This window comes from Panthera onca, chromosome B2 (assembly GCF_046562875.1).
Source record: "Panthera onca isolate mPanOnc1 chromosome B2, mPanOnc1 haplotype 2, whole genome shotgun sequence".
Classification (NCBI taxonomy): Eukaryota; Metazoa; Chordata; class Mammalia; order Carnivora; family Felidae; genus Panthera; species Panthera onca.
In genome coordinates this window covers 87,413,699-87,440,020 of record NC_138343.1, presented here as the reverse complement: position 1 = coordinate 87,440,020, position 26,322 = coordinate 87,413,699, and the positions used below count along the sequence as shown (strand labels likewise).

The 26,322-nt window shown below is 37.3% G+C and overlaps 1 long non-coding RNA gene across 4 annotated transcripts in view; it reads right to left on the bottom strand.

Moving 5' to 3' along the window:
- Positions 1-26,322, bottom strand: part of LOC132667410 (uncharacterized) — a 965,632-nt gene that overhangs the window by 634,880 nt on the left and 304,430 nt on the right. For all 4 annotated transcript variants that reach the window (XR_013555696.2, XR_013555695.2, XR_013555697.2 and 1 more), the window contains one exon: positions 10,359-10,465. This is a non-coding gene — a long non-coding RNA (uncharacterized LOC132667410). The remainder of the gene's footprint in view (positions 1-10,358; positions 10,466-26,322) is intronic.

Below are 26,322 nucleotides of genomic sequence, written 5' to 3'. Positions count from 1 at the left end.
GATATTATGCATTGAGAACTGGAAAAAAATAGTTGAGACTTCATCAACTATCTATTGTTTGGGAACATCTTTTCTTCTGCTGCTCATTTTATATTTGGCATTTGTACTTTAGTTTGGCTTTCTCATTTAGAAAATAAGTTTCCTGATGATAGGGCCTGTGTTATTTTATTTTCATCTTTTCATCTTCCACAGTGCTTAGCATAGAGGTTCTCTAAATATTTTTGGTGCATAGATTAATTCATTTATTCAGCATGGTATGGAGGGAAAAAATAGAATATTTGGGGTGACAACTGCACTACATTTTGAGATGTTACTCTATTCTGCCCAGAAAATCTCTTCCTTTTTAATCTTATATTTCTAGTAATCAAGGTAAAGTCAAATTAGCAGGTCATAGTCTGCGAGCATTTAAAATTCCCCACCCCACGAGGAAAATTATCAAAGAGATAAAATGATCATGGACACCTCTTCTACCTCAGGTTTACCAAGACTGAATACATGGCAGGCTATACGTAAAGTAAAATCTATCTAAACGAAGCACCATCGTCTTCTTTTTATTACCCATTATGAATAACGTTTAAAGAGATTTAATAATATAGATTTGCCAGGAAACTTAAGCTCTAAATAAGTTCTTTATATTTCTCTTTAAAATGTATTTTTATGTGCTAAAATAAAGACTCTTCTCTCCAAGTTTGTCATTGATTAGTCAACCGCACTGGCAGAAAGAACTAAATGTTTTGCTTGGTCTTCCGCCTCCTCATTCACAAAGAATCAAAATTATAGTTATCGCGTTAAAACAATCAGCTGCTTAAAACTCCCATTTATGTGAGGCAGTCAAAGATTATTGAGAACTGATGGTTATTAAACATGAAATTATAGGATTTGTGTTTGATTTTAATAGTCTCTCATGTGCATCAAAAAGAGTTGCTTCCTCTTATTGTATGAAACTTGCCTCTTTCATTGTTTTACTAATACATTAATGTTATAAATACTTATGTCATACAATGTACAATAGGAAAAAGTCTCTTTGTTTATCATTAGCATGAGAAATCAGCCCTATGTGCAATTCAACACATTTCAAGACAAAAAGAAACCACCGATCTCCAACCTCCAGTGCAAGAGAAACTAAGCAGAAAGAGTTGCCTCCTATGTTTTTTAAAACAATATATAAAACTAGATGGATGGGGAGGGAAAGCAAAGAGTTGATTCGCGTGACCAGGGTGAAAAGAAAAACAAACATTATAGTTGCAAAAACATATATTCCATAACAAGTTCTTAAGACTCCCAGGTGCAACATCAGCATCGCTCGAGTCTCGATTTTTATTGTAATCTTGTGGCTTTTTATTTGTAACTTATATGAAAAGAATCATATTGATTGGGGCAGATTTAACTCAGTAAAACCTATTCTACTGAGATTGTCTGTGCTAGGTGATTTTATCAAGTTCTCTTTTGGTTTCATTTTCTTCCTCATCCCTATTCCCAGGGGAGGCTGCAGCCCAGCTTGCAGAGCAAATTGCCCTAAATTGAGTTCTTTCTCTGGCATAGACAGGGCTGCCTTTGGCTCCTCGGCTTGAAAACTTTATGCATTCTTTTTTCCTTCTTCCTTAACAATTGCCTTCCCTTTTTCCAATTAAAATGGAGAAGTTTGCACCGGTACCTGCTCCCAATTAAATGAATACTGCATTACCAGCCGCACTCCCGGATCTTCTTTACCCTCCCTTCATTAGCCTTATTCCTCTGAGGCTGCCTGGCTGTCTGCCAGGGACTTATGGCAAGAATTCAAAATCTTGCACACTTTATCCCCTCCAAATCATTCTTGAATATAAGCAGTCTGCTCCTTAGGCCCAGCATGAGAAATCCAAGAACGTGTTCAAAATGGATAGGGGGTGGGGAGGGAGAGGAGAGAAAAATGATTTATTTAAAAGGCAAAAAGCCTATGCAAAGAAAGACAAGCTAAGAGAGGTTAAGCTTCCCAGTTAATTGACCTTAGTTTCTTTTTTAAAAGCCTGAACAGGAAGAACAACAAATGACAGTTCGATGGCCTTGCTTTATTTCTGAGCGCCTTCATGCCTACAGGAAGTACATCATCATCTTCACACCTCAGGCATGCAGACTCCCCAACTCTCAGATTATGCACCATGACCGAAAAAGCCAACCTCGGGAGCTTAGGCAACTGCTTTTTCATAAAGATCAACGTGGAATTTTCCAACAAATGTGAGCGCTGTGGGGCCATTGCATCAGCCATCCTCAACTGACACTCAGAATCAGTAAGTGTGCATCAAGCTGTCATCAATGATGACCCAGGTGTCAGGCCACAGAAACAAACAGGCATTCTGTTTGTTTCCACTGCTTTCAGAACTGTGGAAATTCTATTTATAGAGTCTTTGAAGACATTTTAGCAGAATATGTGATCAAACCCAAGTTCTTGTACAGACTGTCTGTGTGGCCTTGGGCAAGTTAATTAACTTCTCTGAGTCTCATGGTCCTCATTTCTAAAATAGGGACAATAACTATCTAGCACCAAATGCTAGATAAGGTAAGGGGAACATGTAAATTACTTAGCCCAATTCCTGTGCATGGTACACAGCTAGTGTAAACTCTTATTATCGTCACTACTAGTGTTGATATTAAGCAAAAATATACCATATTATCCAACAGAACTTTTGGAGCCTTTCCCAGAACATGGCAAGGGCTAGGGACAACTGGTAGATGATTTTTAATTTTACAAAATGAAATTAATGTGCTATTGGACTCTCCAAATCTGACCCTTGTTTGGCACAGACCCCAGCACAGCTATGACCTACACTAAGGTCATTATTAGAAAACCTATCACTTAGTGGTAATTATAAGTCATCAAATTCTTTAAGCACCTTAGAAAATATATAGTCATTGTTGACTTTTTCTAAGGACAATACATGATTGCATACTTTAAAACATTCATCCCAAAGTCAATTTGATTCAGTTCGGAGAATTAACAGAATTTAATTTATCTCTTAGTGAGAAACTTTCAAGGCATGCCATAGTGCCACGGTTTACCACTTTAAAGCAAGAAGAGCCATAATTACTAAATATTTTGAGTGATTATATTGATGAAAAGACAAAAATAAACTGTATATTTATGAAAGGGGATAAATATCATAATCACATTTGTGCTGACCATTTTTATCTCCCAGAACAGACACAACTCTTTTCTCTACACAAGCTGCAAGATTATTGCCTGATTTGTAAGAAATACACTGTGTTGTCTGAGAAACCCAAGGCAGCAGATATATTCTCACTACAGGAAGGTACTCTGTAAGTACCTTTTTTTTTTTGATTCATCAAATCCAAGTCCAATTTCCCACAGCACTTTGTACAATTATAGGAATGCAAACATTGGAATAAGAGAACTGGAATTATATTCAAGCCTCACCTTTTTCTTGCTGTATGCAACCTCTAGAAAGTTACTTTAGCTTCTCAGACCCTCAATTCCTCAAATATAAAATAGAGCTAAATAGCTGTAATGTGAAGTCATTGTAAGAATTATATTTGAAATGTTTAACTTGAGCCATAAAAAGCTCTCTACTTTTACCATCATCATTATCACTATGATTATTGTCAAGTTTTTTACTTTTTAAAGCTTAGTTCTTACAATAGGGAAAGAACCTGAAATATTAAGTAAGAGATTTTTAAGTATGTCATCAAATGCTACTGGAACTGCATTGAACCCAATAGTGGTAACACACACTCACTGGTTTAGATCAAGCATATTTGAGGGGAACTAAATTGGTATGGGTTTTAGAGATACAGTTTTAAGGCATGAATTGTGAGTCTACTACATCCAGAAATTATCTAAACTGTTTAACAAAAAGACATAATCACATGTACTAGAATGTAAGATATAAAAAAGGTTACATAGCAATGGCAGTCAGGACTTAAGCTCAGGTTGGCCAATTTGAGGTAAAGGTCTCCCGGGTGATATTTATACTCATAATTCAGAGAAGTCATATTACCCGGTTACATGAAGGGAAAAAAAATTCAATAAGAGAGTATGGCATTTTCCAATGTTGTACTATCACAGGCATTTTTAAATTACAAAATTAATTTTAAAGAAAAATTTATTCTAAACCTGAAGTATCACAGGTATATTCCCTGAAACCAGCCCCCTTGTTATCGGCTCCTGTCTTGGTTCATGGCACTATCATCCACCCACATCAGAAATTTGAGAGCCATACTGGTATTTTTCCCTTCAATAAGTTACTTGTACTAACAATTATATTTCCATAACATTGACCAAAGCTGAATCTTCCCTTCAGTCTTTGATCATACTACCTTAACTCAGACCCTCACTGGCTCAGGCCTGAACTCCCAACTAGTCTCCTTTACCATAGCTTTCCTACTCATTCCTCACTCCACATTCTACTCTCTGTTCTTTCCCATTCTCATCAAAATGACCTTCCTAAATGGTCGGGTTGTGCTACTCCCAAACTTGAAACTTTCAATCTCATGTCAGACTCACCTCGGCCATCCTCCTATATGCCTGTCTCTCTACACTCATCCTCAATCAAAGCCCACTCTCATTCCCCATGTCTTCTGTGTGTCAGCCATTTTTTTCTTCATCTTTGCCCGTTGTTCTTTATACCATTCTTCTAGTCTGCAATGCCATTCTCTTTCCCACTCAGTCCAAATATTCCTTTAATGCTTGAAAATGAACTAATGTAAGTTTTATAAAGACCTATTAGATAAAGGTTGTCTCAGTTACTGAGACAAGTATGTTAAAATCTCTTTAGATTGTGGCTTTGTTGATCTTCCATGCAGTTCTATCCATTTATGCTTTACATATTTTTATATAATATTATTATGTATACATAATTTCTATATATATAAGCATATATATATTTATATGTTCCATTTAACTTTATATTACTTTAAAGTCTATTTTGTATAATAATGGTACAGTTACAGCAGGTTTCTTCTGGTTAACATTTGGGATAATTTTTCCATCCATTTACTTTGATCTTTGCTGTGTCTTTATGTTTTAAGTATGAATCTTTAGGTTGCATACAACTGGGATTTAAAAAATCCAGTCTGACCATTTCTGTCTTTTAATTGCAGAGTTCACTCTGTTTTCATTAATTGGGATTACTGGCCTATTTGAATTTATTTCACTTAATTCATGCACTTGAGACTGACCTATTTGATTTTCTTTTCTGTTTCTCTGTGTCCTTAATTCCTACCAGAATGATTTCCTAAGCAACTATAATATTACAAGCATTATTCTGGGCATTGGAGATCAGAGCTAAAGGGCATAGACAAAACCTTTCTCTCAAGGAAATTACATTCTAGTGGGAGAATACAGACAATGGATAAGTAAATAATTGAATAGTAATTTAAATAGATGTTAATGAAGATACAAAAAAATCATGTTCTATGCTTATTGTCCTTAATCTTTTCAGAAAATCAGTTTTTCTACCCAGTCTACAAAAGTAGCTTTGTGGGTCTCTCCTTCTATTTCTCCTCTTCTGATACATCTGCTTCACTAATATTCTTATAATTCAAATATTACAAGCTTAAAACCTTCAGTGTCTCCCTGTTGACTACTTCACTGAGCAAAAATACCTTAGCCTGACATTCAAAGTCCTCTACAAAATGACTTAGCCTATGTTTTCCAGCTCTTTCTTCTATATATCCTTATATCCACTATTCTACTCTCCAGCCAAATGAACTAGTTAATTCCTATTACCAAACACATCTAGTTATTTTTTGTCTTGCCTCTTACTCCTCTTTCTCATCCTTTCCATTGGATTAACTCTCCTTTCCACTATCTTTCAAAGCATAATTTGAAATATTACTGACCCCCAAAACACCCTTCATGATTCCATGATTCCATATATTTGTGAGTTCTTTCTCTTCTGAATTCCATAGCACTTACTATTTTTCGCCTTTTTATAAGGTACCATCCTATTTTTTTCCACTTATTGTAGTGTAAACTTCTTAATGGCAGGACTTTTTCTTACTCATTTTGACTTTTAAACAGTACTCAGTACAATGTCCTGAAAATAACACATGAGCAGTAAATATTCTTTTTTTTTCTTTCAGGGTTTAATTTAAATTCTAGCTAGTTAACATATGGTGTAATATTAGTTTCAGAAGTAGAATTTAGTGATTCATTGCTTACATACAACAACCAATGCTCATCACAAATGCCCTCCTTAATGCCCATCACCTATTTAACCAATTGCACTACTATGTATTTACCCAAAGAATACAAAAATACTGATTCAAAGAGGCACATGAACCCCAATGTTTATAGCAGCATTATTAACAATAGCAATATTATGGAAAGAGCCCAAATGTCCACTGACTGATAAATGGATAAAGAAGTTGTGGTATATATATACGATGGAATATTACTCAGCCATAAAATAGCAGTAAATAACTCTTGAATTAAATTAACAAATATGTCTAAGCCTGGCCACTACCTTATACTATCCATCTTTATCCTATCAGGTAAAAATGTCAATAAATGCCCAAAATATAAAAAAATATGTTGCCTCATCCTGGAGAAAATTTTTTTTTGAAAAGTAAAACACCTCAAATGATTCAAAAGCTCTGGTTAAATTGTAAAAACTAAGTAGGCAATAGAAATATAGTGAAATATATCTATATTTACTTATAGTTCAAGTAATGAGCAAAAGTACATCTTGCTTGCTGGGAGTGGGGGAGGTAGGAAGAAGAGAAGAAGAAAAGACTGGGGAGTAATTACTTCAGATATGACATATTAAAAGTTCCTTGAAAATGTGGACACATTATTAATACATTCATGCAACATTTTTCAAGAAAACATGTATGGAGTACCTACTACATGCAAAGCAAACACTGTGCTAAGCTCAGGGAGTACAAAGATGAATAAGGCTTAATATTTGCCTTTAAGTAGCTGGAGCTTAGTGAAAATAAAAAAAAGATAAACAGAGGAAAAGGTAGTATCACAACAGAAGGATCTACAAAGTAAAACTGGAGAACTCAGGCAGGAGGCTGTGTAAAGGTTTCAGGTGAATTAGCTATTCTACTGAGAAAACAGCATGACAGCTGGAAAAGGCAGGCCTTTATGCTTTCATAATATTTATGCCCTCTCCTAACTTGCAGGTATTATAGTGATAAACTGATAATATTTTAAATAGCATTAATGTCACACTATAGAGGTATCACTATCTTTTGCATGTAAGATACCTTACAAACTTCTGATTAAGCATGTAAGATACCTTACAAACTTCTGATTAAGCATGGCTACAAACTTCTGATTAAGCATGCATGCATTTACTTATTCCTTATCCTTACAAAACCACACTAAACTGAATGTGAGAGAATTTTAAAACTTATAAATCTAAAGATGAAAAATAGGAGAGAACATACCAGATAAGCAATATCAAAAACATTTCTGAAATGTTGGAAGACAGATGGATGAACAGTGACTGTTACCAAACCAGATAAAGCTGAAACCTCATTTTAAATTGAAGCCAGTATGAAGCTGGCAATTCTACCAAAAAGCCCAGAAACTCTCAAGACACTAGGTGTCTCTGAAGGTATACATATGTATATATGGTATATATACTCCGAAGGTATGTGTATGTGTGAATATGTGTGTGTGTGTGTGTGTGTATACATTTATATATGCACCATATACATTATATGCATACATATAATGGGGAAAGAGTGTATGAATGAAACAAGAGGACTACTTGAAAGACGACTACTACCTAAGACATAAGTAGATGCTCGATCCCTTTCCTTACCCCAACAGACGATCAGAGGTTTATACTGTAGAGATTTGTATAGTGAATGACAGGGTAAGATGTTTTATTGAGTAACAGGGGATGAAGTGCAAAACCTTGCATTTAACAAGGAGAACTGCAGGTCATTTTCTGGCTGTGTCCAGAACATGGACCACTAGGCTTTCACTCCCCAAGCATAAAATTGGAGAAGTCCTCTCTAGACAAACTATAAGGTCCAGAGAAAACACATAAACCACGAGATGTAGGGGCTCCAAATTAAAAAGCTATGTTACCACCTTATTACATGGTAGTAAACCTTACCAATTAATGCATTTCCATTATAAATAGGCTTTCCAAATGAGTATGAGGTCCTTACTCTCAAATATAGAGACACAGCCAAGGATCACCAAACACATGGAGAAATCTTCTAGCATGAAAGAGAAAAAAAAAACAGATTATGGAATATGAATGGGGTCAGGTTTCTGGACAGAAATATGAAAACTAAAAGATAATTAAGGAAAGTTTACAAGGTTTTGATGGATCTCATGTATTAACATGGAAAGGGGTGATAGTTGAAGAATAAACACACAGATTATTAAAGGGAAAAGATATGGAAATATGAAAATTCAAAGAAGTGATTCAGTGTGTTCACCGGCTGATCCAAAAGCAAATTCCATCACTTTTCAGTGTTGAAGGCATGGTTGCAGGAAACTCTGAAGGAAATATTTAAAATCAATTCTATTGACAAAGTTTTGCTAATTGATTTATTTGAAAAGCTCTTGAAATATACTGACATACTTCTTCATTGACAGCTAGATTATGGAGAACGAATTGTTGCTTGTTGGAGGTGTCATTCGTACCTGATTCTCATTATTGAAATCAATGTCACAGATGTGCCTCTCTCTTTAACATTGTGGAGCAAAATAAGAAAATGAACTGTTATGTTTAACCTTTCTCCTAAAATAAAAAACTGGCTAGAAATTAAAATTCTAGCCATAATTTTCAGGTCCCCTGAGTTTCCCCAAAAGTCTTAAAATAAAACTTTAACTTGGGCTAGTTTTAGTGGCTACATATTCCCTGCAACAATCCCTAACTGGGTATGTGTAACAAAGCATAAGCAATATAAATAGAACAAGATTTCATGGGAAACTTCCCTACTTAGCTATTTACTGATTGTTCTTTAATTAAAAGCACTTGATTACATTTTCATTCCTACAGGAAGAGTCTGCAAGTATAAAAAGAAACACTTTCTCCTTCACCTCAATCTAGACTCAACTCAAATCTTCCCAAAACACTTCAAACATACAAGCTCATAAATTCAGACTTCATCAGGAAGCCCAGCTGCCACGGGAAATTGGCCTTCTGCTTTGGGTAAATCAAAAGGAGAAAGACAGAAAGTTACATTGTGGGTCAGGAATGCACAAGAGGCTCAGTATCCAACTAAGAAGTGAAATAGATTTATTTAGTGAAAATAAAAAGCAACCTTTTATTTCCAACACCAACCTCTTTAACTTTACATAGAGTTAGTCAAATTATGCTATTTTCCAAAATTAAATAAATTTGACTAGGTTATTATTCAGCCCTTTTCCAGTTTCCAACAAACGAAGCAAATGTTCATCACAATGCAATGAAAACTCAGTAACGGGCTCAAAATTCACAAACTTTTGTCCAAAATAATCATCTGAATCCCTAGAAATAAGAAACACAAAACCTAAATCTTCTCCTTCTTCTCTATCTACTCAAAATAACCCATCCCAAAGCAAAAACAACCATTTGCACAATGCTCAATGGTACAAATATATACAACAATCCCCAAATTAATTTCCAGAAGCACCAAAAGTTCCAAATTATGGATGGAAACACTAAATTAACTAGAAAATGTTTCAAAGTTCTGGGTTTCTTTTGAGAGGATAGTACCCTGTCTCAAGAGCAGACAGAGGGAATCTTAATATGTAACCTTCTTAAAAACTGGATGAAGGGGATGCTAGTATGCAATGGGAAAGTTTCCTATATGAATAAATTATATGGTATATAATTTGCTAATATTCAAACTATTTAATAATGTACTGAATTTTTTCTTTTCTTTTTTAATTTTATTTATTTATTTATTTATTTCTCACTGAGGTAAACCTCTTGGGTTTAACTCAGAGTCATGTCCATCAAAGCCTTTCTGAGGCAAAGAATGAGCCTGTACACATAAGACAATTCCCCAAGGAAGATATTTTCTAACGTTTTTTTAAAAAATTTTTTAATGTTTATTTATTTTTGAGAGAGAGAGAGTGAGACAAAGAGTGAGTGGGGGGGGGGGGGGCAGAGAGAGAAGGAGACACAGAATCTGAACCAGGCTTCAGGCTCTGAGCTGTCAGCACAGAGCCTGACATGGGGTTCAAACCCAGGAATGGCAAGATCATGACCTGAGCTGAAGTCAGACGCTTAACCGACTGAGCCACCCAGGCGCCCCAGATATTTTCTAATCTTAACCAAACATTGCCCTTCCCTCCTGAGTCTAAAAATACAGGGTAATTAATTCCAATACAAGAACCATTATAAAATCATTTTAGAAGACCCTCGACAAGGGTAAAATTGGCCTCATTATCTCAGTGTACTCACACATTTTGTGCACAGGCTCAGGACATAATGAGTCAAAACCACCTCTGATGCTTCTTGACAGATTGGAGATGAACCGGATTCCACAAGGGTGCACACGCCAAGGACATCTAGAAGCCAAATGACAAAAAATTAAAATTTACAGATTCTGTCTGTGCAGACACAGGAGCAACTCTGATATTTTTTTTTTCAACGTTTATTTATTTTTGGGACAGAGAGAGACAGAGCATGAACGGGGGAGGGACAGAGAGAGAGGGAGACACAGAATCGGAAACAGGCTCCAGGCTCCGAGCCATCAGCCCAGAGCCCGACGCGGGGCTCGAACTCACGTACCGCGAGATCGTGACCTGGCTGAAGTCGGACGCTTAACCGACTGCGCCACCCAGGCGCCCCACAACTCTGATATTTTTAAACTCTGAGTGTACCATCAAGAGAATCAAGTCCATTTTTTGTTATGCTTTGTTATTTCAAGACTTCATCAAAAATAGCCCCATGCCCTGACACCAGATCTTCTATGTCAGAAACTTACTCCTCTGTAATTTATGTTAGCCTCAGTTTTCATTTCAAGGATAGAATTTCAGATAAGATGTTGGCTTTTCATGAAGATTTATTCAAACATTTCATGAATTTTATAATTAAAACTTTAATTCATTTGCAGAAAGAACATCTTAAAATGTCTAATAGAGTAGTTAAGAAGACAAGCTTTGAGAAACTGGTATGAGTTCGAATAGTTTCTTGCAGATAAAAATGGAATAATAATAGCACCTACTTCATGATGGAGATGCTAGGATTAAAATTAAGCATAGCATTTGACATATGATATTTTAAAAATATGAAATTTGTTATTTTAATTATTAGTTCCCATTCACTCAAAATTCACATACACTTAAGAACCACCTTTCTTACTCCCTTTGCAGGTAATTACTCCTTTTTAATTAATGAAGGCAATTACTTTAGAATATTTTCCCATAGTCAAAGGAGAAAAGCAGAAAGCTTTAATGAAAACAAAACAAAACAAAACAAAAACAAAGAACTTTCAGTGAGCTAAGGGACTACGTTAAACCTGAAAATCAAGATTAAAAAAATCAGTAGCAGGGTCCTCAGAAATAAAATCCAACAGCTGTACAGCACTTTGTAACATCTAGTAAAAGCATGAGACCAAGTGCTAGGAGTTGCACTATGTCCTGTCAGTTCCCTCTACTTCATGCAGTGTCACTAGACACGTACAGCAGACTCCTTAGTTCTTTATTTTCCTGAGTTTCTCCGAAATCAGAATCAAACAAAATGCTTCTAAGTGAGTAGTTTATTTGAATGCAGTCCCAGAAAGTATGATCAAGGGATAAGTGAAACTAGAAGGAGAACAAATAAATACAAGGATGTATAATCAAGTCAGTGCAAGCCACTGGTTGCTTCACCTAGTAAGACCTTCTAAGAAGCCTTATGGAACTGACTTTAGAACCTTGTCCCCAAAGGAAGAAAAGGGGAAACATTAATCCACAGGCTCCCATTCCACAAAGGCCAAAGGGCACTCTGAATGTTGCCACCTACATTGCAACTCCAAGTTTCTCATATATGATTGCCAAACAGGTTTCTATAGGTGGTCTCATGCCATGTGTGCGTGAGACATTATTAATTTGCATCTACATAAAATAAACCAAAGCCTGACTGCAACTGACAGTAACAGCCACAGGTGAAATAAGTGTTGAGAATTTAAAATAATGTACTAGAGTTGAGCATACAAAAATCAATCAAGGGTGCCTGAATGGCTCAGTCGGTTAAGCATCCCACTCTTGATTTTGGCTCAGTTCATGACCTTACAGTTTGTGAATTCAAGCCCCATGTCAGGCTCTGCACTGACAGTGTGGAACCTCCTTAGGATTCTCTCTTTCCCTCTCTCCGTACCCTTCCCCTGCTCAGACACATTCTCTCTCTCTCTCTCTCAAAATAAATAAACATTAAAAAATTAAAACAAAAATCAATCAGTGTAATACATTACATTAATTAGAATGTAGCAGGGAAAAAAACAGGTTCTGGTTCAAGACAGCAACATAGGGAGACTCTGAACTCACCTCTTCCACAGAACACACCAAATTATACCTATTAATAGAACAATTCCTCTTGAAGAAGAACTGAGGGCTGACTGAACAGCTACTAAACAACCAAAGATAGAGAAAATGGCAAGAGAACAGGAAGACAGACCGAGACAAAGGGAACCCCCATCCCTGAGCTCCTAATAGCAATGGGGAAGGATTAGTACTGAGGATACTGTGCCTCTATCGTTAGGCACAGAAAAAAAAAGCCGTGGTTGAAAAGAGCGGCTAGCACTTAAAAGGGACAACACAATTCTGTCAAGTGGCAGAGGAGATGCAAGAAATCTCTTCGGATCAGAGGGACTGGAGAACATGTGGTTTATGCTCCCACCTCACTTTAATTTTAATTTTTTTTTAACGTTTATTTATTTTTGAGACAGAGAGAGACAGAGCATGAACGGGGGAGGGTCAGAGAGAGGGAGACACAGAATCTGAAACAGGCTCCAGGCTCTGAGCTGTTAGCACAGAGCCCGATGCGGGGCTCGAACTCACCGACCGTGAGATCATGACCTGAGCCGAAGTCGGCCGCTTAACCGACTGAGCCACCCAGGCGCCCCCCCACCTCACTTTAAAAGCCTTGACCACAGCAGGGTCTGGACACTGTCAGGCAGTCCAGTCCTCTCAGTGAGTTTGCCACTTCAGAGAGCCCAGGGTCCATAAGCACACACCATCTGCCCTGTGTGCTGGGACACAGAAAACAACCTGCAGTTTTATGGGATTGGAGGGCGCTGTTGTTTTACTTTTTAAAATTTATCTTGCCTTTTTTTTTCTCTCTCTCTCTTTGGTTTTATCCTTTTCTTATTCTTTTTTATTTCTTCTTAATTTTTTCTTTTTTGTCCCTTTTTAACAATGTTTTTCTCTCTTATTATTCTGTTTTTTTTACTATTATTATTTTTTAATTATTCCTTCTGTAAAAAGCCATGGTTTAAAAGAGTAGCTAGCACATATATACACAGCTCCAACCAGCCAGCAAAAGTCACCAAGTGGGAATACACAAGACCACTCCTTCAACTTTATAAGTAGTCATTTTGCCTAATCCATAGAAAGAAACAGAAAATCAAGCAAAATGGTGAAAGGATATGCTCACAAAGAAAGAACAAGAAAAAAAAAACTCAGAAAAAGAACAAAATGAAACAAAGATAAGCAATACATCTGCTAAAGAATTTAAAGTAATAATTGTAAAGATACTCATTGGGCTGGAGAAAAGAATGGAAGAACTCAGTGAGACCATCAATAAAGAGAAAATATATTTTTTTCCTAAAGTTTATTTTATTTATTTTGAGAGACAGAGAGAGAGTGCCAGCAGGAGAGGGGCAGAGAGAGAGAAAGAGAGAAAGAATCCCAAGCAGGCTCTGCACTGTCAGCATGAAGCCCAATGCGGGGCTCAATCTCACAAACCATGAGATCATGACCTGAGCCGAAAGTAAGAGTTGGATGCTTAACTAACTGAGCCACTAGGATCACCAAGATAGAAAATATTTTAAAAAGAATCAGAGTTGAAAAATACAATAACTAGAGTAAAAAACACACTAAAGTGAATCAACAGTACAATGGCAGATGAAGAAGAACATATCAACGATCAGAAAGACTGGGTAATGGTAAGTACACAAGTTGAATGGCAAAGAGAAAAGAATTTTTTAAAATGAGGATAGATTAAGAGATCTCTTAGCAACATCAGGTGAATAAAAATCTGCATTATAGGAATCCCAGAAGAAGAGAGAGAGAAAAATGTAGAAAACTTATTTGAAGAAATAATAACTGAAAACTTCCTAACCTAGAGTGGGAAGGGAATATTAGCACAATGTATTCAAAGTGCTAAAAGGAAAAAAAAAAAAACAACAAAACTACAACTATGAATACTCTGCACAGCAAGGTTATCATTCAGATTTGAAGGAGAGATAGTTTCCCAGATAAACACAAGATAAACGAGTTTATCATCACTAAACCAGACTTACAAGAAATGTTAAAAGGACTTCTTTAAGTGGAAAAGAAATGGCCATAACTTGACATAAGAAAAATATGAATAAAAAGGTGTAAAATATGAGTACATATACATAAAATGTGGAGAAGCAAGTATTAAAAGAAAAGAAAAAAGACTTTTTTTCTTTTTGGTTTTTTTTTTGCTTTTGTTTGTTTTTTGTTTTTTGTTTTTAGAATGTGTTTGAACTTAAATGACCATTAAATTAATATGAACTGCTATTTATTTAGGATATTGTATATGAATCTCATGGTAACCACAAACCCAAAACCTTTGATAGATATACAAAAAATTAAGAGAAAGAAATCCAAACAAAACACTACAGATGCTCATTGATCACAGAGCGTAAGAGAAGAAAGGAACAGAAAGGATCTATAAAAAGATCCTTTTTTGTAGAAAAACAAATGTTTAAAGTGATGATAAGTATACACATAATTATGTTAAATGTAAATGTAAACTGTCCAATCAAAAGACACAGAGTGGAAGAATGGGGACAAAGGAGAAAAGACCCATCTATATGCTGACTCACCTCAAACTTGAAAAACCCACAGTTAATCATCCTGAATGGTGCAATACTGACAGTTTTCAGGAACAAGACAAGAATGTCCATTCTTACCACTTTTATTCAACGTAGTACTAAAAGTCTTAATCACAGCAATCAGAAAAGAAAAAGAAATCAGAGGCATCAATATTGGTAAAGAAGTTAAACTTTCACTATTTGAAGATGACATAATACTATACATAGAAAATCCTAAAGATTCCACCAAGAAACTACTAGAAGTAATAAATGAATTTAGTAAAGTGGCAGGATACAACTAACACTTAAAAGGGACAACACAACTCTGCAATACCCAGATATTGGTAGCGTTTTTATACACTAGCAACAAAATTTCAGAAAGAGACATTAAATAATCCATTTATAATTACACCAAAAACAAGAAAATACCTAGGAATAAACTTAACCAAGGAGGTAAAAGATCTGTACTCTGAAAACTATAAAAAATTGATGAAAGAAATTGAAGATGACACAAACAAATGGAAAGATATTCCATGCTCATTGATTGGAAGAAATAATAATGTCAAAATTTCCATGTTACCCAAAGCAATCAACAGATTCCATCCAATCACTGTCAAAATACCAACAGACTTTTTCACAAAACTAGAATAATACTAAAATTGTATGGCACCACAAAAGACCCCAGATAGCCAAAACAATCCTGAGAAAGAATAAAGCAGCAGGTATCACAATCCCAGATGTCAAAATATACTAAAAAGCCATAGTAATCAAAACAGTATGGTACTGACACAAAAATAAACATACAGATCAACAGAACAGAATAGAGACCCCAGAAATAAACCTCTATGACAAAGGAGGCAAGAATATACAATGCAGAAGAGAAAGTTTTTTCAACAAATAGTGGTAGAAAAATTGGGCAGCTACATATATAAGAATTAAACTGGAGGGGAGCCTGGGTGGCTTAGTCGGTTGAGTGTCCGACTTCAGCTCAGATCATGATCTTGTGGTTGATGAGTTCAAGCCCCACGTCGGGCTCTCTGCTGACAGCTCAGAGCCTAGAGCCTGCCTCGGATTCTGTGTCTCCCTCTCTCTCCACCCCTCCCCACTAATGCTCTGTCTCTCTCTGTCTCAGAAATAAACAATAAAAATTTTTTTAAAAAACTTAAAATGGATTAAAGACCTAAAAGTAAGACCTGAAAGCATAAAAATCCAAGAAGAGAGCACAGGCAGTAATTTCTTTGATATCGGCGTTAGCAACATTTTCCTAGATATGTTTCCTAAGGCATGGGAAACAAAAGCAAAAATAAAGTTGGAACTACACCAAAATAAAAAGCTTTTACACAGCAAAGGAAACTATCAACAAATCAAATAGTCAACCTACTGAATGGAATAAGATATTTGCAAATGATATATCTAATAAATTATATATATATTATATATAATGTATGTATATATATATATATATATATATATATATAGTATATATCCAATATATAATTATATATCCAAAATAATTTACACAACTTGACACCAAAAAAACCCAAAAAAATCCAATCAAAAAATGAGCAGAGGTCCTGAATAGACATTTTTAAAGAAGATATTCAGATAGCTAACAGATACATGAAAAGATGCTCAGCATCACTAATCATCAGTGAAATGCAAATCAAAACCACAATGAGTTATCACCTCATATCTTTTAGAATGGCTATAATCCAGAAGACAAGAAATAACCAATGTTGGCAAGGATGTAGAGAAAAAGAAACCCTTATACACTGTTAATGGGAATGTAAATTAGTATAGCCACTGTGGTAAACAGTATGGGGGTTCCTCAAAAATTTAAGGGGGGTTCCGGAAGATGGCGGCGTAGGAGGACGCGGGGCTCACAGCGTGTCCTGCCGATCACTTAGATTCCACCTACACCTGCCTAAAGAACCCAGAAAACCGCCAGAGGATTAGCAGAAGGGAGTCTCCGGAGTCAAGCGCAGACGAGAGGCCCACGGAAGAGGGTAGGAAGGGCGGCGAGGCGGTGCGCGCTCCACGGACTGGCGGGAGGGAGCCGGGGCGGAGGGGCGGCTCGCCGGCCAAGCAGAGCCCCCGAGTCTGGCTGGCAAAAGCGGAGGGGCCGGACGGACTGTGTTCCGACAGCAAGCGCGACTTAGCGTCTGGGAGGTCATAAGTTAACAGCTCTGCTCGGAAAGCGGGAAGGCTGGAGGACAAAGGGAGGGAGAGCTGCTGAGCCCCCGGACGGCAGAGCTCAGCTTGGCGGGGAACAAAGGCGCCAGCGCCATCTCCCCCGCCCATCCCCCAGCCAAAATCCCAAAGGGAACCAGTTCCTGCCAGGGAACTTGCTCGCTCCGCGCAAACACTCAACTCTGTGCTTCTGCGGAGCCAAACCTCCGGCAGCGGATCTGACTCCCTCCCGCTGCCACAGGGCTCCTCCTGAAGTGGATCACCTAAGGAGAAACGAGCTAAGCCTGCCCCTCCAGCCCCCGTGCACCTTGCCTACCCACCCCAGCTAATACGCCAGATCCCCAGCAACACAAGCCTGGCAGTGTGCAAGTAGCCCAGACGGGACACGCCACCCCACAGTGAATCCCGCCCCTAGGAGAGGGGAAGAGAAGGCACACACCAGTCTGACTGTAGCCCCAGCAGTGGGCTGGGGGCAGACATCGGGTCGGACTGCGGCCCCGCCCACTAACTCCAGTTATACACCACAGCACAGGGGAAGTGCCCTGCAGGTCCTCACCACGCCAGGGACTCTCCAAAATGACCAAACGGAAGAATTCCCCTCAGAAGAATCTCCAGGAAATAACAACAGCTAATGAACTGATCAAAAAGGATTTAAATAATATAACAGAAAGTGAATTTAGAATAATAGTCATAAAATTAATCGCTGGGCTTGAAAACAGTATACAGGACAGCAGAGAATCTCTTGCCACAAAGATCGAGGGACTAAGGAACAGTCACGAGGAGTTGAAAAACGCTTTAAACGAATTGCAAAACAAAATGGAATCCACAATGGCTCGGCTTGAAGAGGCAGAGGAGAGAATAGGTGAACTAGAAGATAAAGTTATGGAGAAAGAGGAAGCTGAAAGAAAGAGAGATAAAAAAATCCAGGAGTATGAGGGGAAAATTAGAGAACTAAGTGATACACTAAAAAAAAATAATATACGCATAATTGGTATCCCAGAGGAGGAAGAGAGAGGGAAGGGTGCTGAAGGGGTACTTGAACAAATTATAGCTGAGAACTTCCCTGAACTGGGGAAGGAAAAAGGCATTGAAATCCAAGAGGCACAGAGAACTCCCTTCAGACGTAACTTGAATCGATCTTCTGCACGACATATCATAGTGAAACTGGCAAAATACAAGGATAAAGAGAAAATTCTGAAAGCAGCAAGGGATAAACGTGCCCTCACATATAAAGGGAGACCTATAAGACTCGTGACTGATCTCTCCTTTGAAACTTGGCAGGCCAGAAAGGCTTGGCACGATATCTACAGTGTGCTAAACAGAAAAAATATGCAGCCGAGAATCCTTTATCCAGCAAGTCTGTCATTTAGAATAGAAGGAGAGATAAAGGTCTTCCCAAGCAAACAAAAACTGAAGGAATTTGTCACCACGAAACCAGCCCTACAAGAGATCCTAAGGGGGATCCTGTGAGACAAAGTACCAGAGACATCACTACGAGCATAAAACATACAGACATCACAATGACTCTAAACCCATATCTTTCTATAATAACACTGAATGTAAATGGATTAAATGCGCCAACTAAAAGACATAGGGTATCAGAATGGATAAAAAAACAAGACCCATCTATTTGCTGTCTACAAGAGACTCATTTTAGATCTGAGGACACCTTTAGATTGAGAGTGAGGGGATGGAGAACTATTTATCATGCTACTGGAAGCCAAAAGAAAGCTGGAGTAGCCATACTTATATCAGACAAACTAGACTTTAAATTAAAGGCTGTAACAAGAGATGAAGAAGGGCATTATATAATAATCACAGGGTCTATCCACCAGGAAGAGCTAACTATTATAAATGTCTATGCGCCAAATACCCGAGCCCCCAGATATATAAAACAATTACTCATAAACATAAGCAACCTTATTGATAAGAATGTGGTCATTGCAGGGGACTTTAACACCCCACTTACAGAAATGGATAGATCATCTAGACACACAGTCAATAAAGAAACAAGGGCCCTGAATGATACATTGGATCAGATGGACTTGACAGATATATTTAGAACTCTGCATCCCAAAGCAACAGAATATACTTTCTTCTCGAGTGCACATGGAACATTCTCCAAGATAGATCATATACTGGGTCACAAAACAGCCCTTCATAAGTTTACAAGAATTGAAATTATACCATGCATACTTTCAGACCACAATGCTATGAAGCTTGAAATCAACCACAGGAAAAAGTCTGGAAAACCTCCAAAAGCATGGAGGTTAAAGAACACCCTACTAACGAATGAGTGGGTCAACCAGGCAATTAGGGAAGAAATTAAAACATATATGGAAACAAACGAAAATGAAAATACAACAATCCAAACGCTCTGGGATGCAGCGAAGGCAGTCCTGAGAGGAAAATACATTGCAATCCAGGCCTATCTCAAGAAACAAGAAAAATCCCAAATACAAAATCTAACAGCACACCTAAAGGAAATAGAAGCAGAACAGCAAAGGCAGCCTAAACCCAGCAGAAGAAGAGAAATAATAAAGATCAGAGCAGAAATAAACAATATAGAATCTAAAAAAACTGTAGAGCAGATCAACGAAACCAAGAGTTGGTTTTTTGAAAAAATAAACAAAATTGACAAACCTCTAGCCAGGCTTCTCAAAAAGAAAAGGGAAATGACCCAAATAGATAAAATCATGAATGAAAATGGAATGATTACAACCAATCCCTCAGAGATACAAACAATTATCAGGGAATACTATGAAAAATTATATGCCAGCAAATTGGACAACCTGGAAGAAATGGACAAATTCCTAAACACCCACACTCTTCCAAAACTCAATCAGGAGGAAATAGAAAGCTTGAACAGACCCATAACCAGCGAAGAAATTGAATCGGTTATCAAAAATCTCCCAACAAATAAGAGTCCAGGACCAGATGGCTTCCCAGGGGAGTTCTACCAGACATTTAAAGCAGAAATAATACCTATCCTTCTCAAGCTATTCCAAGAAATAGAAAGGGAAGGAAAACTTCCAGACTCATTCTATGAAGCCAGTATTACTTTGATTCCTAAACCAGACAGAGACCCAGTAAAAAAAGAGAACTACAGGCCAATATCCCTGATGAATATGGATGCAAAAATTCTTAATAAGATACTAGCTAATCGAATTCAACAGCATATAAAAAGAATTCTTCACCATGATCAAGTGGGATTCATTCCTGGGATGCAGGGCTGGTTCAACATTCGCAAATCGATCAACGTGATACATCACATTAACAAAAAAAGAGAGAAGAACCATATGATCCTGTCAATCGATGCAGAAAAGGCCTTTGACAAAATCCAGCACCCTTTCTTAATAAAAACCCTTGAGAAAGTCGGGATAGAAGGAACATACTTAAAGATCATAAAGGCCATTTATGAAAAGCCCACAGCTAACATCATCCTCAACGGGGAAAAACTGAGAGCTTTTTCCCTGAGATCAGGAACACGACAGGGATGCCCACTGTCACCGCTGCTGTTTAATATAGTGCTGGAAGTTCTAGCATCAGCAATCAGACAACAAAAGGAAATCAAAGGCATCAAAATTGGCAAAGATGAAGTCAAGCTTTCGCTTGTTGCAGATGACATGATATTATACATGGAAAATCCGATAGACTCCACCAAAAGTCTGCTAGAACTGATACATGAATTCAGCAAAGTTGCAGGATACAAAATCAATGTGCAGAAATCAGTTGCATTCTTATACACTAACAATGAAGCAACAGAAAGACAAATGAAGAAACTGATCCCATTCACAATTGCACCAAGAAGCATAAAATACCTAGGAATAAATCTAACCAAAGATGTAAAAGATCTGTATGCTGAAAACTATAGAAAGCTTATGCAGGTAATTGAAGAAGATATCAAGAAATGGAAAGACATTCCCTGCTCATGGATTGGAAGAATAAATATTGTCAAAATGTCAATACTACCCAAAGCTATCTACACATTCAATGCAATCCCAATCAAAATTGCACCAGCATTCTTCTCGAAACTAGAACAAGCAATCCTAAAATTCATATGGAACCACAAAAGGCCCCGAATAGCCAAAGTAATTTTGAAGAAGAAGACCAAAGCAGGAGGCATCACAATCCCAGACTTTAGCCTCTACTACAAAGCTGTCATCATCAAGACAGCATGGTATTGGCATAAAAACAGACACATAGACCAATGGAATAGAATAGAAACCCCAGAACTAGACCCACAAACGTATGGCCAACTCATCTTTGACAAAGCAGGAAAGAACATCCAATGGAAAAAAGACAGTCTCTTTAACAAATGGTGCTGGGAGAACTGGACAGCAACATGCAGAAGGTTGAAACTAGACCACTTTCTCACACCATTCACAAAAATAAACTCAAAATGGATAAAGGACCTGAATGTGAGACAGGAAACCATCAAAACCGTAGAGGAGAAAGCAGGAAAAGACCTCTCTGACCTCAGCCGTAGCAATCTCTTACTCGGCACATCCCCAAAGGCAAGGGAATTAAAAGCAAAAGTGAATTACTGGGACCTTATGAAGATAAAAAGCTTCTGCACAGCAAAGGAAACAACCAACAAAACTAAAAGGCAACCAACGGAATGGGAAAAGATATTTGCAAATGACACATCGGACAAAGGGCTAGTATCCAAAATCTATAAAGAGCTCATCAAACTCCACACCCGAAAAACAAATAACCCAGTGAAGAAATGGGCAGAAAACATGAATAGACACTTCTCTAAAGAAGACATCCGGATGGCCAACAGGCATATGAAAAGATGTTCAACGTCGCTCCTTATCAGGGAAATACAAATCAAAACCACACTCAGATACCACCTCTCGCCAGTCAGAGTGGCCAAAATGAAGAAATCAGGAGACTATAGATGCTGGAGAGGATGTGGAGAAACAGGAACCCTCTTGCACTGTTGGTGGGAATGCAAATTGGTGCAGCCGCTCTGGAAAGCAGTGTGGAGGTTCCTCAGAAAATTAAAAATAGACCTACCCTATGACCCAGCAATAGCACTGCTAGGAATTTATCCAAGGGATACAGGAGTACTGATGCATAGGGGCACCTGTACCCCAATGTTTATAGCGGCACTCTCAACAATAGCCAAATTATGGAAAGAGCCTAAATGTCCATCAACTGATGAATGGATAAAGAAATTGTGGTTTATATACACAATGGAATACTACGTGGCAATGAGAAAAAATGAAATATGGCCTTTTGTAGCAACATGGATGGAACTGGAGAGTGTGATGCTAAGTGAAATAAGCCATACAGAGAAAGACAGATACCATATGGTTTCACTCTTATGTGGATCCTGAGAAACTTAACAGAAACCCATGGGGGAGGGGAAGGAAAAAAAAAAAAAAAGAGGTTAGAGTGGGAGAGAGCCAAAGCATTAGAGACTGTTAAAAACTGAGAACAAACTGAGGGTTGATGGGGGGTGGGAGGGAGGGCAGGGTGGGTGATGGGTATTGAGGAGGGCACCTTTTGGGATGAGCACTGGGTGTTGTATGGAAACCAATTTGACAGTAAATTTCATATATTAAAAAAAAAAAAAAAAAAAAAAAAAAATTTAAAAAAGAGGGGCACCTGGGTGGTTCAGTTGGCTGAGTGTCCCACTCTTGATTTTGGCTCAGGTCATGTTCCCAGGGCCATGGGATTGAGTCCTGCATCGGGCTTTGTGCCGAGCATGGAGCCTGCTTAAGATTCCCTCTGCCCCCTTCCTAGTGTGCTCGCTCTCTTTCTCTCTAAAACACACACACACACACACACACACACACACACACACACACACTTAAAAATAGAAATATCGGATCCAGTAATTCCACTACTGTGTATTTACTCAGGGAAAACAAAAGCACTAACTCAAAAATATATGTACCACCATGTTTATTGCAGCATTATTTACAACAGCCAAGCCATGGAATGGAAGCAATCTACGTGTCCATCAACAGATAAATGGATAAGAAAAATATGGTATATGTTGGTAACACACACACACACACACACACACACACACACACACCCCACACAGGAATATTACACACCCATAAAAAAGGATAAGATTGTGCCATTTGAGACAACATGGATGGACTTAAAGGTTATTATGTTATAAATCAGACTCAGAAAGACAAACATCATATGACTCCACTCATAAATGGAATCTAAAAAAAAAAAGAGGAATCAGAATTATAGAGATAAACTGATGCTTGTCAGAGGGGAGGATGATAGGGCACTGGGAAAAATGATTGAAGGATAATGGGAGATACAGGTTTCCCAATATGGAATAAGTAAGTCACATGAATAAAAAGCAGAGCATAAGGAATATAGTCAATATTATAATAGTGGTTTAATGGCTTACATGGTAGCTATACTTGTGAACATAACATAAAGCATAAACTTGTCAATTCACTAAATTGCACACCTTAAATTAATATAACACTGTATATCTACTATACTCAAAAAATATTTTAAAGGAGGATAATAATATAAAAAGAATTGATGAAGGAAAATGATTTTGTGAAATCTAATATCCTCTCATGATAGATATATTCAACAAACTGAGAAGAAACTTTCATGGTAGATAAACATAATAAAGGGAATGCATGAAAAACTCATGGCCAAAATAATACTCACTAATGAAAGACCTAAAAATTTCCTCCTAAATTCAACAACTAGATGAGGATGCTCACTTTCACCATTTGAATTCAACATTATACTATATACTCTAGCCATAGTACTTGGGCACACACACAAAAAAAACTGTCCAAATTGGAAAAAATTATTTTTATTCACAGATAAAGCTTGACTATAGTCTGTAAAAACTCCCCTGTGCCTATGCCTGCAATCATCCTTAGGCAAGACTAAATGTTGTGCAAGTCACAGTTGAGCATTCAATAGCATTGCCTTGGATGGGAGGGAAAGAATAATAAAATATATCTTTGACTTTTCTCTGCTTCTTATGATGCTGAAACTTCCATCTCATGGTACATTTAAAAATAAAAATAAGACTAGGCCTAATACAAAGGTCAACTCTAAATTTTCCAGGAATGCAAAATAACAACTAACTTCTTCAACTCCCAGAAGCCATGATACTACAGAGACCAGCCGTCAGCCTTTATCAATCTTCCCACAAGACATCAAGCACCCTTAATGCTTGGATGCCTGCTAGAAAAGTCTTTAGAGCACCCTTTTGGTTTTATCCACCCAAATAGCTTATTACAAAAGAGCAACCTATTCATGCCTCTCTACTGTGGCACAGAAAGGAAGAAAATTTATGAGTGTGTGTGTGTGTGTTTGTGTGTGTGTGTGTAAATCATATATATGTATATATTACACAGGCGATTTATAATTTCATCAGCAACCCTGAATGAAGCTATTATTGTTTGCTTTGTAAAACAGAAAACTGGGGATTTAAAATAACTGGCTAAATGTCACAGTATACATAGAGGACTACACTAGTATTTGGATTCACTCTATGTGACCATAAATCCTGTATTCTTTCCACTCTAGCACACTCTACCAATGAGGCCAACACCTAAAAAAGAAAAAAAGAGGGAAAGAAAAAGCAGTTATATCAAGTTTATGATTAAAGAACAGTTAACAGCTTTTTAAAATTTGGATCCATTAAATTAATTATGTACCATTTCTTAAACACCCTTAATATGCTAATCAAAACATATGTAATATGAACCCATTTTCCACTATGGTTGAAACACAATTTATTCATATTAAACAGAAGCCATGTTTTAGCTCCCGCTTCTTTCCCTGATATAAGAGATGATCATATACTGTATAGATACTCTTCTCAACACAGCTACAAAAGGCAATTAAACTGAGCTTAATAATTTTGCAGTTTTGCTTGCAGCCTCAAAAGGAACAAGGCTATATGTGTAACCCCCTTTTTATGGGATCTTACTGAGATCAGAAAGGAATAATTAATCATTGATTAAGGCACAGTAAATCTCCCACACACTAAGACTAATTTATTGAGCTATAAACCACAGTGCAATCACTTGTGTGCTATCGTTCATTCATGCACAGAAGAAAATTATAGATACCACTTAGAAAAAAATACTGACAACAAGGAATATTTTGTGTTTATTTTAGATTAAGAGCAATTGAACATTCACCCATTCAATACCAACACTAAACACACACACACACACACACACACGCACACACTCTATTAGTAATATGCTCATTTTATTCACTGATAATTCTGTTTAAGAAAACTAATATTAAGGGGCACCTGGGTGTCTGAGTCAGCTAAGTGTCTGACTCCTGGTTTCAGCTCAGGTCATGATCTCACGGTTTGTGGGTTCCAGCCCCGCATCAGGCTCGGCACTGACAGTGAGGAGCCTGTTTGGGATCTTCTCTCTCTCCCTCTCTCTCTGCACCTCTCCCATTTGTGCTCTCTCTCTCCCTCAAAATAAATAAATAAACTTAAAAAAATAAATTTATTAAAAAAGAAAACTAATATTAAACAGTCTGAAAATACAGGGCATCAGATATTAAGAAAAAAATCTATGCCTTGTACTTACAGTAAAGACAACCATTAAAGAAACACATTGTATGCTTGACTCTGCAGCTAGTGAGTACAAGGCTAAAATGGGTAACATGCATTTAAAATTTCTCACTAGAGGTATATAGTATGTGCAATTAAAGAATCATTAGTGAGTAATTGTCCATTTATTATGGGTACATAGCACACTAGAATTCTGAAAAAATAATAAATAAATAATTGTGCTCCTTTAATAGACCTTGGAGCTAAAAGAGAAAACAAAGTCACAGAATTGAAAGAGATGAATTTAACTGCATATGCAAACATATTTGACACTTCACATAAACATAAATTTATTCCTTCAGACTTCATCATGTATTAACTGAACCCACAGCCATAGCCAGATATGGGGGAGAAACAGAGGTGAATGGGAGAGATGCCTGCCTACATGTCTAATGGGTCTTAATGCATAAATTTTTAAGGCCATGTGTATATGTATAGCAAAAAGGCAGAGATGAACAAGCATAAAGAGTGATGAGGGAGGTGCTAAGGATTTAGTGGTGACCCACTAGCCCTCAGTATACAATGATACTACTCAGCTAATAATATTAACAATTCCTATATTTTCATGCAGCTTCACTGAGGTACACAATAAATCACAC